At 41.1% G+C, this 13,599-nt stretch overlaps 1 pseudogene; it reads left to right on the top strand.

The window, feature by feature from the left end:
• Nucleotides 1-9,924: 9,924 nt before the first annotated feature.
• Nucleotides 9,925-10,738, top strand: LOC142454320 (large ribosomal subunit protein eL8 pseudogene; annotated as a pseudogene).
• Nucleotides 10,739-13,599: the final 2,861 nt, after the last annotated feature.

Here is a 13,599-nt window from a genome sequence, read left to right as displayed (position 1 = left end):
CTCACCAGACTCTTACTATTCAGCTACCTGGTCGCCAATCCCGCTTTGTTTGGAGGAGCTCTCAGAGTATGCCGGTGTCCCTGTCGGCCATCTTCGAAATATCCACTAATTTTCTAATCATGTTCCTTCCAATGCCCTGACTATTTAGCCAAGCCATTAGCCACAGCCCATGAATCAGTATATAGTCTCACATCTGGCCATTTTTCCTTATATGCAAACTGAATGGCCAGGTACACTGCTCGAAGTTCTGCCCATTGGGAAGATTTCCCTTCACCACTGTCCTTTAGGGAGATCCCAGAAAGGGGCTGTAGTGCTGCTGCTGTCCACTTACGAGTGGCACCTGCATATCGTGCAGAGCCATCTGTAAACCAAGCATGACTTTTTTTTTTTTGCTTCAGTTAAAGTATGGTAAGGAACTCCACAGGAGGCCATAGGTGCAGACTGAGAGAAAGAAGGTAATGTGACAGGAGTGGAGACTGTGGGCATTTGGGCCACTTCTTCATGCAGCTTACTTGTTCCTTCAGGTCCTGCTTTGGCCCGATATCATATATACCACTTCCATTTAACAATGGAGTGTTGCTGGCACGTCCAACTTTATGATTCTGTGGGTCAGACAATGCCCAGTTCATGATGGGTAGTTCAGGCCTCCTGGTGACTTGGTGGGCCACGGTGAGGCGTTCAGTTTCCAGCAAGGCCTGATAACAGGCCAATAGCTGTTTTTCAAAGGGGAACCAGTTGTCTGCAGAGGATGGCAAGACTACTGCAAAACCCCAACGGTGTATGGTGTGATTCACCAATAGGGGCCTGCCAAAGACTCCACATGGCATCTTTATCTACAACTGACACCTCTAGCACCATGGGGTCAGCTGAATCATATGGTCCCAGTGGCAAAGCAGCTTGCACAGCTGCCTGAACCTGTTGAAGAACCTTTTGTTGTTCTGGACCCCATTCAATATAAGACGCTTTTCATGCCACTTGATAAATAGGTCGAAGTAGAACACCCAAGTGAGGGATATGTTGCCTCCAAAGTCCAAAGAGGCCCACTAGGCATAGAGCCTCCTTTTTAGTCTTTGGGGGACCAAATGCAGGAGCTTATTCTTCACTTTAGTAGGACTATCTCAAAAAGCCCCACACCACTGGACCCCTAGAAATTTTACTGAGGTGGAGGGTTCCTGAATCTTTGTTGGGTTAACAACGCTTATACACAGATATTGTACCAATGAATATAGAGTCTTTGATATATCCTCCTTAGTGGGTCCAATCAGCATAATGTTATCAGTATAATGGACCAGTGTGACATTTTGTGGAATAGACAGGTGATCAAGATCTCTTCGGACTAAGTTATGACACAGGGCAGAAGAGGTGATGTAGCCCTGGGGGGAGACTTGTGGAAGTATATTGTTGCCCCTGCCAGATGAAGGCAAACTGCTTCTGGTGGTCCATTGAGACTGGTATTGAGAAGAAGGCATTAGCCAGATCAATAGCGGCATACCAAGTACAGGAGAAGTATTAATTTGCTCAAGAAATGAAATCACATCTGTAACAGCAGCTGCGATTGGAATCACCACCTGGTTATGTTTATGAAAATCCACTGTCATTTTCCAGGATCCACCTGTCTTCTTTACAGGTCAAACAGGTGAGTTAAATGGGGATGTGGTAAATCACCACCCCTGCATCTTTCAAGACTTTTTTTGATGGTGGCACTGATCTCTGCAGTCCCTCCAGGAATGTGGTACTACTTTTGGTTTACTATTTTTCTAGGGAATGGCAGTTTTAATGGTGTCCACTTGGCCTTTCCCACCATGATAGTCCTTATTCCACATTTCAGGGATCCAATATGGAGGCCTACCAGTTACTAAGTATGTCTATTCCAACGATGCATTCTGGAACTGGGGAAATAACCACAGGATGGGTCCGGGGGCCCACTGGACCCACAGTGAGGTGTACCTGAGCTAAAACTCCAGTGATAACTTGACCTCCATAAGCCCCCACTCTGACTGGTAGGCCTTTGAAACACTTTGGGTCTCCTGGAATTAGTGTCAGTTCTGAGCCAGTGTCTAGTAATCCCTGAAAAGTTTGATTATTTCCTTTCCCCCAATGAAAGATCACCCCTGTGAAAGGTTGCAGGTCCCTTTGGGGAAAGCTAGAAGAAAGACTAACAGTATAAACCTTTGGTGATGTAGCAGGGTCCTCCTTCAAAAGAACCCAGCCTCCCCCTCATTCAAGGGGTTGTGGGTCTGTAAACTGGCTCAGGTCTGGGAATTTATTGAGCTATTGTCACTGTCTATTGTGCTGCTCATCTGATCTACCATTCTTCTGCCTGCGTAGATCATGCAAATATTTAGTAGGGTTTCCATCTGTTTCATTCCTAGGGACACCGTGGCTAAGTAGCCAATGCCATAATTCCACATGAGACAGGTTGCTTTGATCACTATGGAAAACTTGTTGTCTATTATAACCACTCCCACCCTGTCTCTGTTGATTCAGTGCTGACACCTGCCCTCTACTATCACGAGTACCAATCAGTCCCATTGTGGGCAAATGTCAGAGTTCGCTTAGGGCAGTGCCCACTGTTAATCCGGGTACACATAAAATAGAAATTACAGGAGCCTTAATAGATGCTGGGACCCACTTCAAAAACTTGTTCCTTATGGTTGTGGTAAAGAGTATGTCCTCAGGGCACCCCATTTTTGGGTCTATGAGAATATCTTAATAGATCCATTCCAACATACCAATTTCCCTAAGGTTTTGGATGCCTTCCTCTACAGTGTACCAAGGTAGGTCAGGTACTTCAAGTTGATCTAATCTAGGCCATCTGGCAGTCCATGCTTCAGCAAACCAACCAAATAAAGAATTAGATCCTCTCTTAGCCTCTCTCACAGAGACATTGAAAGAAGAGTCTGTGCTTAGGGGTCCCATATCCAGAAACTCAGACTGGTCTAATATTACATTTCATGCACCAGTATCCCACACCCTTAGTAACCATTCCCCGGGATATTCCCCAGGCTTCTGCTTGTACGTATTTGAAAGCTCGAGCAGATCTTTTGGAGTATAGCGCACTTCTTCTTGGGTAATCGTCTCAACTTCACCTTTAGGAGCTTTCTGAGACAATTTGAGTGACAGGTCTAGTGGAATAATGGGTGGTGTTCACCCCACCCCCACCCCCACCCCCCGCCCCCCGTGCTCTCAGCAATACCTTGTGAGGCATCTCCCTCAGGCAATGCTACCAATGCAGCCTGGCATATCAACTTGAACAGTTTGGCTAATCTGCTCAGGTGTGGATTGTTTTATTGATAGTGAATTAATACTTTCAGCTGGGCGGGGTGGCTCTATTGACTGGGGTGGGTCAGTTGTTTCTAGGGACTCAATATCCTCCTCTTCTGGGTCATCAGCCCATATGTTCCCATCCCATGTTTCAGGGTCCCAACGTTGCCCAATCAATGCCCTCACTTTGGTTTCAGACACTGCTCTAGAGCTGCAATTCAGCTGCTGTTGTAATTCAGCCACTCGCATGAGACTCTGGACCTGGTTCTCAGCAATGTCAGTTCTATTATTAGAGGAGAGAAGGCTCTCCTATGTATCACAGATGGAAGCTTTCAAATCTGTTAGTCTGCACCTGAGGCACGCTTTGGAGGCTCTGAGACCATCCCTCTCCTTAATCACACTTTCCATTGTAGGAAGGACCAGCCAACTAGCTTCCTATACTTGTCATCCTCACAAAACTCCTGGAAACTACCAAAGATACAATCCCTCAGAGCCTCTCCTTTAACCAGCACGTCGTCTATCAGTGGTGCCACTGAAGGTATTAGCTTTGCTATTTCACACCATGGATCAGTAAGGGTAGTAGAGTTATCCATGCTTTGGGGCATTGCAGTAGCATTATTAGTGCTGTTAAGATTAATCAGGCTCGAGAGCCAATTTAAGAAGCCCATACTTATTATTTTATTTATCTAGAAGCACTTCTGGTACCAAAATATGTTAGACAGGGTTCTCTGGAGAGACAAAACCAGATTAATGGCCAAGCCATTTTTCTCTCCACCCTTCAGTTAACCCCACCTGTGCTTATTGGTCCGGTTGGCACAATAAACTAACTACCTCAGTTAAGAATACATTTGGCTAAGCGTGATGAAAGAAATAAATATTAACTTATATTTTACTATAAATTTTCTCAAAAATCATCACATTTTGGTAATGAAAACAATGGAATTGATGAGACAAAAATGGGATTAAGGATACAAGACTTATAAACATTGTTCACAGTGGAGGGGGGGGAGACTTATTGATTTGATTGTTGTTAGGTGCCACTGAGAGTTCCAAGTCATAATGACCAAAACCTTCAATGGAATAAAACACTGCCTCGTCCTCCTCCATCATCACATTGTTGTTATATTTGCATCCATCCTTGTAGTCACTGTGTCAATCTATTTTATTAAAGGGTTTTCTTTTTTGCAGATCCTCTACTTCATCAACTATAATGTCTTTTTTCCAGTGACTAGGTCTCTCCTGATATGATATCTAAAATACACGAGATGAAGTCTGATCATGCTGACTTCGCAGGAGCATTCTGGCTGAACTTCTTCTCAAGACAGATTTGTTTGTTCTTTTGGAAATATATATTTCAAAATTCTTTGCCAACAGCATAATTCAAATGCATCAATTCTTCTTTGATCTTTCTTATTCATTGTCTAGTTTTAACATATATATGAGATGACTGAAAATGGTTTGAATCACCTTAGTTCTCAAAGTGACATTTTGTTTTTAATCCTTTAAATAAGTATGGTGCAACAAATTTACTCAATGCAATACAGTCCCGATTTCTTGGCGGCTGATTCCATAGAGTTCATTGTAGATGCAAGCAAACATTTTCCTCCATTTATAATGATGTTGTTATTGTTTTAGATGTATTTTAGTTTTCTTCACATCAAGTCGCAATCCATACTGACGGCTGAAGATAGAGACAAAAATCTAATGAAAATAGACTAGTTTTACATACTATTTCCCCCAAAGTAAGACATCCTCCAAAAATAAGACCTACTTACAGTTTTGCTTCTTGCTGAAATATAAGGCTTCTGCCTGAAAATGAAACCTCCCTGAAAATAAGACCTCCCTGATAATAAGTCCCCTCCCGAAGTTGCCATAATTCTGGACTCTGGACCGTAGCAGCGGCATCGCCGCACAGCTCACTGTTGGCCACCGCACAGCTGGAGCAGATAGGAAGTGCGAGGTCTCTTTTAATCAGAGAGTTGGTGCTGCCGCCAGGACAAGCTGCCGTCTGCTTCTCGCTCTGCCCTGATGGAGTCTGGCTGACTCACAATTAGACAGTGAGTCGGGTGGGGTAGGAGTTTGGCACATTGTGTGGACACACACGGGTGACTGAGGTAGAGGGGGAAATGTCTGATAAAGGGGTGGGGGGGCATGTCTGGTGAAAGTGTGCACTGGCACAGGGGTGAGAGAGGGGGATCACTTAAACTGGCACTGGGATATCACTTAAAATAACACACGAGGATCAGAAGGGTTATAAAATGGTAATCTCTCCTTCTGATCCTCCTGTGTCATTTTAAGTGATCCTCTTTCCCCCACCTGATACCCCAGTGTCATTTTTTTTTTTACCCCTAGAAATGAGCGCAAAAAGAAAAAGCTGCTCCATGGAGTACAAGAAAGGAATGGTGGAAGACTCTTGGGGCCAAAATCTCACTGCTTTCTGCAAAGAGAAGATGTTCAGTATCCGATTGGTCTGAAAATGGCGATTAGAGTATGGTCACCTCATGGAACAAGTGGACAAGGGAAAGGCTAAAAAGCGCAAGTGTGGATCAGGTCGGCAACCATTATTGCCAGTTTGAATCTGAGCCCTATTCACAACCAAAGCCTTTGCGCTCCTGTCAACAACCCATTCACAGATTGTGCATGTAAATGAATGCCTACATTGAAAATAGAATGGAGAGAAACCAGCGTGGAAACTTTGTGAAACCTAAACTTCAAAGGGTTGTGACTTGGTGAAGAATTCATGGGAGAGAATCACCGACAATTGCACTGCAAATGCACTGCACACAGGCTGCCTTGACAAGAAGTCCTCAGTTAAGGACGGTGCTGTTGCTAAACATGAGGGATTTGGTCCACTGATTCTGAAAGAAATGGAGTCACGAGAAATTCACCAGGAAATTCAAGGTTTGGATTGTTATGATGTTGTTCCAGAAGATGATGACTTGACTGTCATTGAATAAATGAGTAAATGTACCATAGATTGTTGCACATGGAAATACTGGTAGTAACAAGAAATTCTTGATACTGTAGGATTCACAGTTTGTCTGGTTATGCTGGTTTGTGATGACAACTACTTCTGTACCATATACAGGTAATAAATTTCCTTTTTTTTGTTCAACAATAAATGTGTACCATATTCTTCTTCATGGAAATATAAGACATCCCCTGAAAATAAGACCTAGTGCATCTTTGGGAACAAAAATTAATATAAGACACTGTCTTATTTTTGGGGAAACAGGGTATGTTCAATAATACATATACATATTAAAGTAAATGTGCAATTTTATTTATAAATAGGCGTGGAGTTTGTTGAACTAGGTGTTGGAGGAACGCTTCTATGAATTACAGGTCAGTGAGGGAAGAAGGATAATCCAGAATCCAATGGAAATTTTATCATCAGAGGGGTGGGTATGGTTCATGGCACAGTGTTGAACTGAGGTAATTAGTAGATGTCTGAGGTGTGTGTTTATATATATTTTATGTGTTTATAAGCTAAAAACAGCTCTTGTAGTTTTCTGTTTTCAACAAGTGTTCTTGCAAATGAAATTATACATGTGTAAACAAAAAATTCACATTATATTAAAATTGTTCCTTAATAAGGAAACAAGTTTACATTTTCAAATCAAGTGCTGGAGTAGAACTGACTACACTAAGTGCCAACTGACCCTTGTGCCGTGACTCCCTGTCTTATCAGACAGCATTCCTCAGGGACGCACGGGGAGGCCATGCTTCTGAGACTGATAATGACATTACGCTCGTCATTCTTTTTCGGCCTTAGTCATTGTCAGTTATTTTAGTTCACTTTTCTCTGGTAAAAGTTTACTTAACGATGATATAATCTAGTTTTAACTTGACTAACCCTCAAAATTGATAACAATCTTCACGATGACATTGTCAAGAAAGTTTTGCTTGAAGCTAGCACTGGTATTGTAAGTACAGGTGAACAACAAGAGTGCTAAAACCTATGCATTTCCTATTTCTTTAAAAAAATTTTCAATTTTATTTTATTTTGCATTTCCTAGTTCTAATTCAAGTTATCCATTTTTAAAAGCTTGATTAATAACCATGACATTCTCTAAATACATACAGAAATGAATTTAGCAAAATTCAACACCTTTTCATGATAAAAAGTATTCAGAAAGCTAGGAATAGAAGGGGAATACTTAAATGTGATAAAAGACATTCATGAAGACCCATAACTAACCTTATGTTTAATGGTGAAAAAGTGAACCCTTTGACCCGATGATTAGTAACAGGACAACCACGTACGATTTTATCACTGTTATTCAATTTTGTCTACCATTTGTCTCTCATTTTGTCATCCTGTGGTGGCTTGTATGTTGCTGTGATACAGGAAACTGGCACATTATTTCCAAATGAAAAATACCAGCCTTCAAAAATAAAATGGACCGTATTAAGATCAATATCCTAGATATTAGTGAACCGACATGGACTTTTCCTCTTTTTTTATTAAATACTTTTATAGGGGCTCTTACATCTCTTACCACAATCCATACATTCATCCAGTGTGTTAAGCACATTTTCACATCATTTTCAAAGCATTCTCTTCCCACTTGAGCCCCTGATGTCAGTCCCCCATTTCACCCCCCTCCCTTCCCTGCCTGCCCTCCCTCACAAACCCTTGATAAGTTATTGATGATTATTTTAGAATGTTTATTTAGATATTATTATAGATTATTATTTTCGTATCTTACATCATCCTGCATCACCCCTCACCCACTTTTCCATTGTTCGTCCCTCTGAGAGGAGGTTATAAGTGAATCTTGTTGCTTAATTCCCCCTTTCTCCCACCACCCTTCCCTAATCCTCCTGCTGTCTCTACTCTCATTGTTGGCCCTGAGGGGGTTATTTATCCTGAATTCCCTGTGTTGCAGGCTCTTGTCTGTAGCAGTGTGCTTGCTCTTTTCTAATCTGATTTGTAAGGTAGAATTGAGGTTCTAAAAGTGGAGGGAAAGGAAGCACCAAAGAACTAGAGGAAAGTTGTGTGTTTATCAGTGCTATACTGCACCTAGACTGACTCATTTCTTCCCTGTGACTGCAGGGGATGTCTAATTGTCTACAGATGGGCATTGGGTCTCCACTCCATATCTGCCCCGCCCACAATTCACCTTGGGTATGATTTTGTTCTGGGTCTTAGATGCCTGGTACCTGATTCCATCAACACCTCATGATCACACAGGCTGGTATACGTCTTCCATGTGGGCTTTGTTGCTTCTCAGCTAGGTGGCTGCATTTATCTTCAAGCCTATAAGACTTCAGATACTATACCTCTCAATAGCTGGGCACCATCAGCTTTCTTCACCACATTTTCTTATGCACCCATTTTGTCTTCAACGATTATGTTGGGAAGGTTAGTATCACAGAATGCTGGATTGTTAGAACAAAGTGTTCTTGTGTTGCGATATTACTTGAGTTGAGGCCCAATGTCCATCTACAACTTTAATTCCTAACATATCACTATAAGTACATAGTTCTATTTCCCTCTTGTTATAAATATATCTACATATGTACATGCCTGTATTTAGAGCTCTATAAATGTCTTTTGCCTCTTGGTTCTTTCCTCTATTTCCTTTTATTTTCCTCTTGTTCCACCATCATGTTTGGCCTTCATTTGGGTTTAGTAATTCCTCGCTGCTACATTGCCCTTGATTAAGCCCCACTAGGCATCCTACACTCTTCTCTCCATCGATTTTGGTTCACTTGTTGTTCCCTTGTCCCTGGATTGGTCCCCACTGTCTCCATTCCCCCACCTCCTCTGGAACCATTGGTTCCGTTCTTTTCATCTCCGAATTGTTTATCCCACCTATCTTATCTAGGCAGACATGCAGATACAATAATAAGTGCAAAAAAAACCGTCAAAGCCAAATAAAACAACAAAGGAAGTCCAGACCAACAAAACAACGACGACAACAACACAACAAAAAGAAAGCCACCAATAAAATGGAAAGGCCTTTAAATATTTCAAGATATGCTTGCTGGCCTTTAAGAGTGTTTTCAGGTCGAGTCTGATGGGGTGCCACACTGTCTCCAAACTGAAATGGACTTGTATTGATCATTTGAATGAAACAAACATATGGTTTATTAGGCCAAAAATGAAATACTCAAGAAGAAGGGCATCCCATTCATCATCACAGAAGACACACAAGGTGTACACTATTCGTCATAGGCCACACCAGAGGGATTTGATGTAGACACTCCACCAGCAAACTGGCCTTTACTTCAAACTCACCTGTAACAGATTTAAGGAATTAACATACTTTCTTGAATTTAAGGATGAAATGCCATAGCAGTAACTGTGATCCAAAGCTCATGGAATTGATAGTGGTTGGACTCTGGTTCAGAAATCTTTCTTTGAGAGTTCCCAATGAATGGTGGCTTGGGACTCCCATATATTTACTGTTTTAATGCTATTATTGTTTTTTTATGGCATGCATTAGTCTGGTAGGCATGGTTCTGCCTTTTTGAATGTGTGTGTGTGTATTTGTTAAATTCATATGTATGAATCCATTGTCAAATTCAGTATAATTAATATTCATTATTAATTAGCCCATTCTGCTAATCATAGGGTGAGCAGTTCAAACCCACCAGTTATTCTAAAGGAGAAAGATGAGGCTCTTTTATCCTGTGAAAAGTTGGTTTCGCTTTCGTCCAGCCAGCCAACATGCCGAAAGGGAAGAAGGCCAAGGGCAAGAAGGTGGCCCCGGCGCCGGCCGTCGTGAAGAAGCAGGAGGCCAAGAAGGTGGTGAACCCCCTGTTCGAGAAGCGGCCCAAGAACTTCGGCATCGGCCAGGACATCCAGCCCAAGAGGGACCTCACCCGCTTCTTCAGGTGGCCGTGCTACATCCGGCTGCAGCGCCAGCGCGCCCTCCTGTACAAGCGGCTGAAGGTGCCGCCCGCCATCAACCAGTTCACCCAGGCCTTGGACCGGCAGACAGCCACCCAGATGCTGAAGCTGGCCCACAAGTACCAGCCAGAGACGAAGCAGGAGAAGAAGCAGCGGCTGCTGGCCCGGGCCGAGAAGGCTGCCGGCAAAGCGGACGTGCCCACCCAGAGTCCGCCTGTCCTGCGAGCGGGGGTCAACACCGCCACCACGCTGGTGGAGAACAAGAAGGCTCAGCTGAGGGTGATCGCGCACGATGTGGACCCCATTGAGCTGGTGGTCTTCCTGCCGGCCCTGTGCCGTAAAATGTGGGTCCCCTACTGCATCATCAAGAGCAAGGCCCGGCTGGGGCGTCTAGTGCACAGGAAGACCTGCACCACCGTCGCCTTCACACAAGTGAACTCGGAAGACAAAGGAGCCTTGGCTAAGGTGGTGGAGGCCATCAGGACCAACTATAATGACAGGTTTGACGAGATCCGCCGCCACTGGGGTGGCCCCAGATCAGTGGCCCGAATCGCCAAGCTAGAAAAGGCCAAGGCCAAAGAACTCGCCACCAAGCTGGGCTAGCTTGTGCATGGCTGGTTTTTGTACGTAATAAAACTAGTCCAAAAAAAAAAAAAGTTGGTTTCTGAAACCCATAGGGACAAATCGACTCTGTCTTATAAGGTCACTATGAGTTCGAATCAATTAGATGTTAGTGAGTATAGTTTATGTATGTGTGTATATACATATATGCACATAGATATATATTTATGAAGAGACTTTAAACAGTGTTTGAAAAAAATGAATTAAAAAGATGGAAACATTCTTCAGACTTTTTGACGCTCCTTATATATTTACTCACTGTCCACTAACATTGAGTCAATTCCAACTCATCGCTCACCTATAGAATAGAGCGGAATTGCGGCACATGTTTTCCACGGCTGTTAATCTGTATGAAGCAGGCTACCTCATCTTTTTCCTGAAGCTGGTGGGTTCCAAATGCTGACCTCTTAGCAGCCAAGCACTTAGCTACTGTGCCACCAGACTGATTTTATGTGTAACTATGCACATATGCATACGTACATACTTACATATGTGTGTATATTTACAAATCAATACCTGCTCGTTGTCATCAAGTGGACACTGATTCATAGTGTAAACCTTTATGGCAGTCAATAGCAGCTGGTGGCTTTGAACTGCCAACTTTGAATGACCAGTCCAACACTTATCCAATAGTACCATCAGGGATCCTTTATTTGCATACATATATGTGTAAATATATACATATAAGTATACACACGCATATATACCTATAAATACCCATGTGTGTTTGAATGTTTGTAAGAGAGTAAGTTAAAAATAGTATTGTTACAAAATCATAAAACCTTTATTTAAAATTTTAATAGTTTATTGATTTATAGTTCCATGATTCACATGCCATAAAATTCAGTGGTTTAAATACATTAAAAAGAGTTGTTCAATTACCACTGCAATCAATTTTAGAACATTTTTTTCATTTTTATACTCATTATTCTTAGCTCCCCATTTACTCCCAGTCCTCACTACTGTAAGCCTATGAAACTACCAGTCTAGTTACCATCTCTGTATATTTAGCTATTCTGGATTTCATACAGAGGAAAAAATATAGAAAAACCCTTGCATCCACAATGCCAAAATAATGCAAAGAAAAACCTCAATCTAAAAGAATACAGAAAATAATAGAAACTCGAACAAATTTAAAATGGGTCAATAGAGACAAAACTGATAAGGTATTATATTTTAACTTAACTACATTTGCATTAATCCATTTTCCAATGTACTCCATCTCGTAGCAAACTTAGTCACATTTCTAGTCAATGGTCAGAAGAGATTCACAAGGCTTATTCCACTTGGGAACTTGTTTGGGGGCTTTAATTTTCATCCATAGCCTTCAGGAAATTGAGTGTTCAGAATTTAAGTTCTAGCACAGTTCCCTCCTCTGGTTTTGATTTTAATATTTATAATCTATGGATTTCATAGCCTGGTGTACTGCTTCCTTGCGGATGTAGCTGACACCTAACTTAGATGACTGCTTGTTTTAATTAAGACAAGGCTTTAAGACTCCAGACACAATCTTTTTGATAAATGGAAACCACCTGATTTCTTCAGCACATTTTGCTATAGCACAGACCTGTCATAAAGCTATTTGCGTTTAGATTAGTGCTTACAATGAACTATGAACTCAAAATCTATATAAATATCTGTGGCTTACATATGTTCCTAGTGTACTTCCGAGACATTATTATCATTTTAGAGGAATAATGACTGAAATAATGTAGAGAAAACAACTTGGTACACACAAAATTGTACGTTTGTCTTCAAATCCTTTTGTAAAACACATAAAAATATTACTGAAAATTTAAAGAAACCATCATGAATTAATTACTCAATATGGGAGGTTTGCTATACAGCTGTTCCTAGCACATCTGAGCTTCTGGTACTTGCTAAACTAGTTCCAATAATGAACTACACAAAGAATAACTTCTTTATGATCTACTGAGTAAATATGTATAAGAAAAGGTCTTTTCTGAACGGCAAATAATTCATTTAAGAAAAGAATGTTTGATGGGAAACACACACACACACACACACACACACACACACACACACAACTATGTGAGGATAGCCAGAGATGTTTTTCCTATTTATTGACAACAATAACAACAGCAAACGATTATGGCATGTAGAATACATTCACAGCTCTATTTCTGGTAAGATAGCCTTTGAAACTTTGTAAGACATTTTAAAGACAAAGAGAATAAAATTTTAAAAATTGGCAACACAGATGTTTATTGTTTTTCTCATGTGAAATTCTTAAAAGAGTTGTCAAACTTGAAACTTACTTATAAATGTATTTATTTTTAACACAAATGATGCTTCTGTGGAGGAGGAAAATGATGAGCAGTAGCTGTCAGCAGAGTAGCCATTTAAAAAAATATACAAGGAAACTCTGATCTTAACTATATGACTCCAAACCCAAATTAACTTTTAAATATTGAACAAGAAAATATATGCTTCTTGAGAGAAACATACAATATTGAGATAGATCAAGTGTCAATTTGACATCAGAAAGATTGGAGTGATCCTATCTTGATGTGATTTTATTCACAAATTATACATGTCAACAACAACCACAATACCCTCATAACCACACTTTATGAACACAAAATGTGCTTTAATTTAATACTGTTTTGAGCCCCTTTGATAAAATTTCAAGTGTCCAAACTTTTAAATTAATTTGGAGAGCAACTGATTGACACTCAAGGATAAGGAGTAACTGAATTGCAACATCAATGAGAAATGTTTGTGCAGGTAAAGGAGATTAAAATATGATACTGTGATTTAGTAAGCACAACTAATGGTTCACTACTGTTTGGATTTATGTATTTTCATGCGGAGTCTTTTTCCGATGTGAC

The sequence above is a fragment of the Tenrec ecaudatus genome, chromosome 8, assembly GCF_050624435.1.
Source record: "Tenrec ecaudatus isolate mTenEca1 chromosome 8, mTenEca1.hap1, whole genome shotgun sequence".
In the NCBI taxonomy this organism is placed as follows: Eukaryota; Metazoa; Chordata; class Mammalia; order Afrosoricida; family Tenrecidae; genus Tenrec; species Tenrec ecaudatus.
Note: the sequence above shows the minus strand (reverse complement) of the source record. Positions and strands in the feature narration are given on the sequence as shown.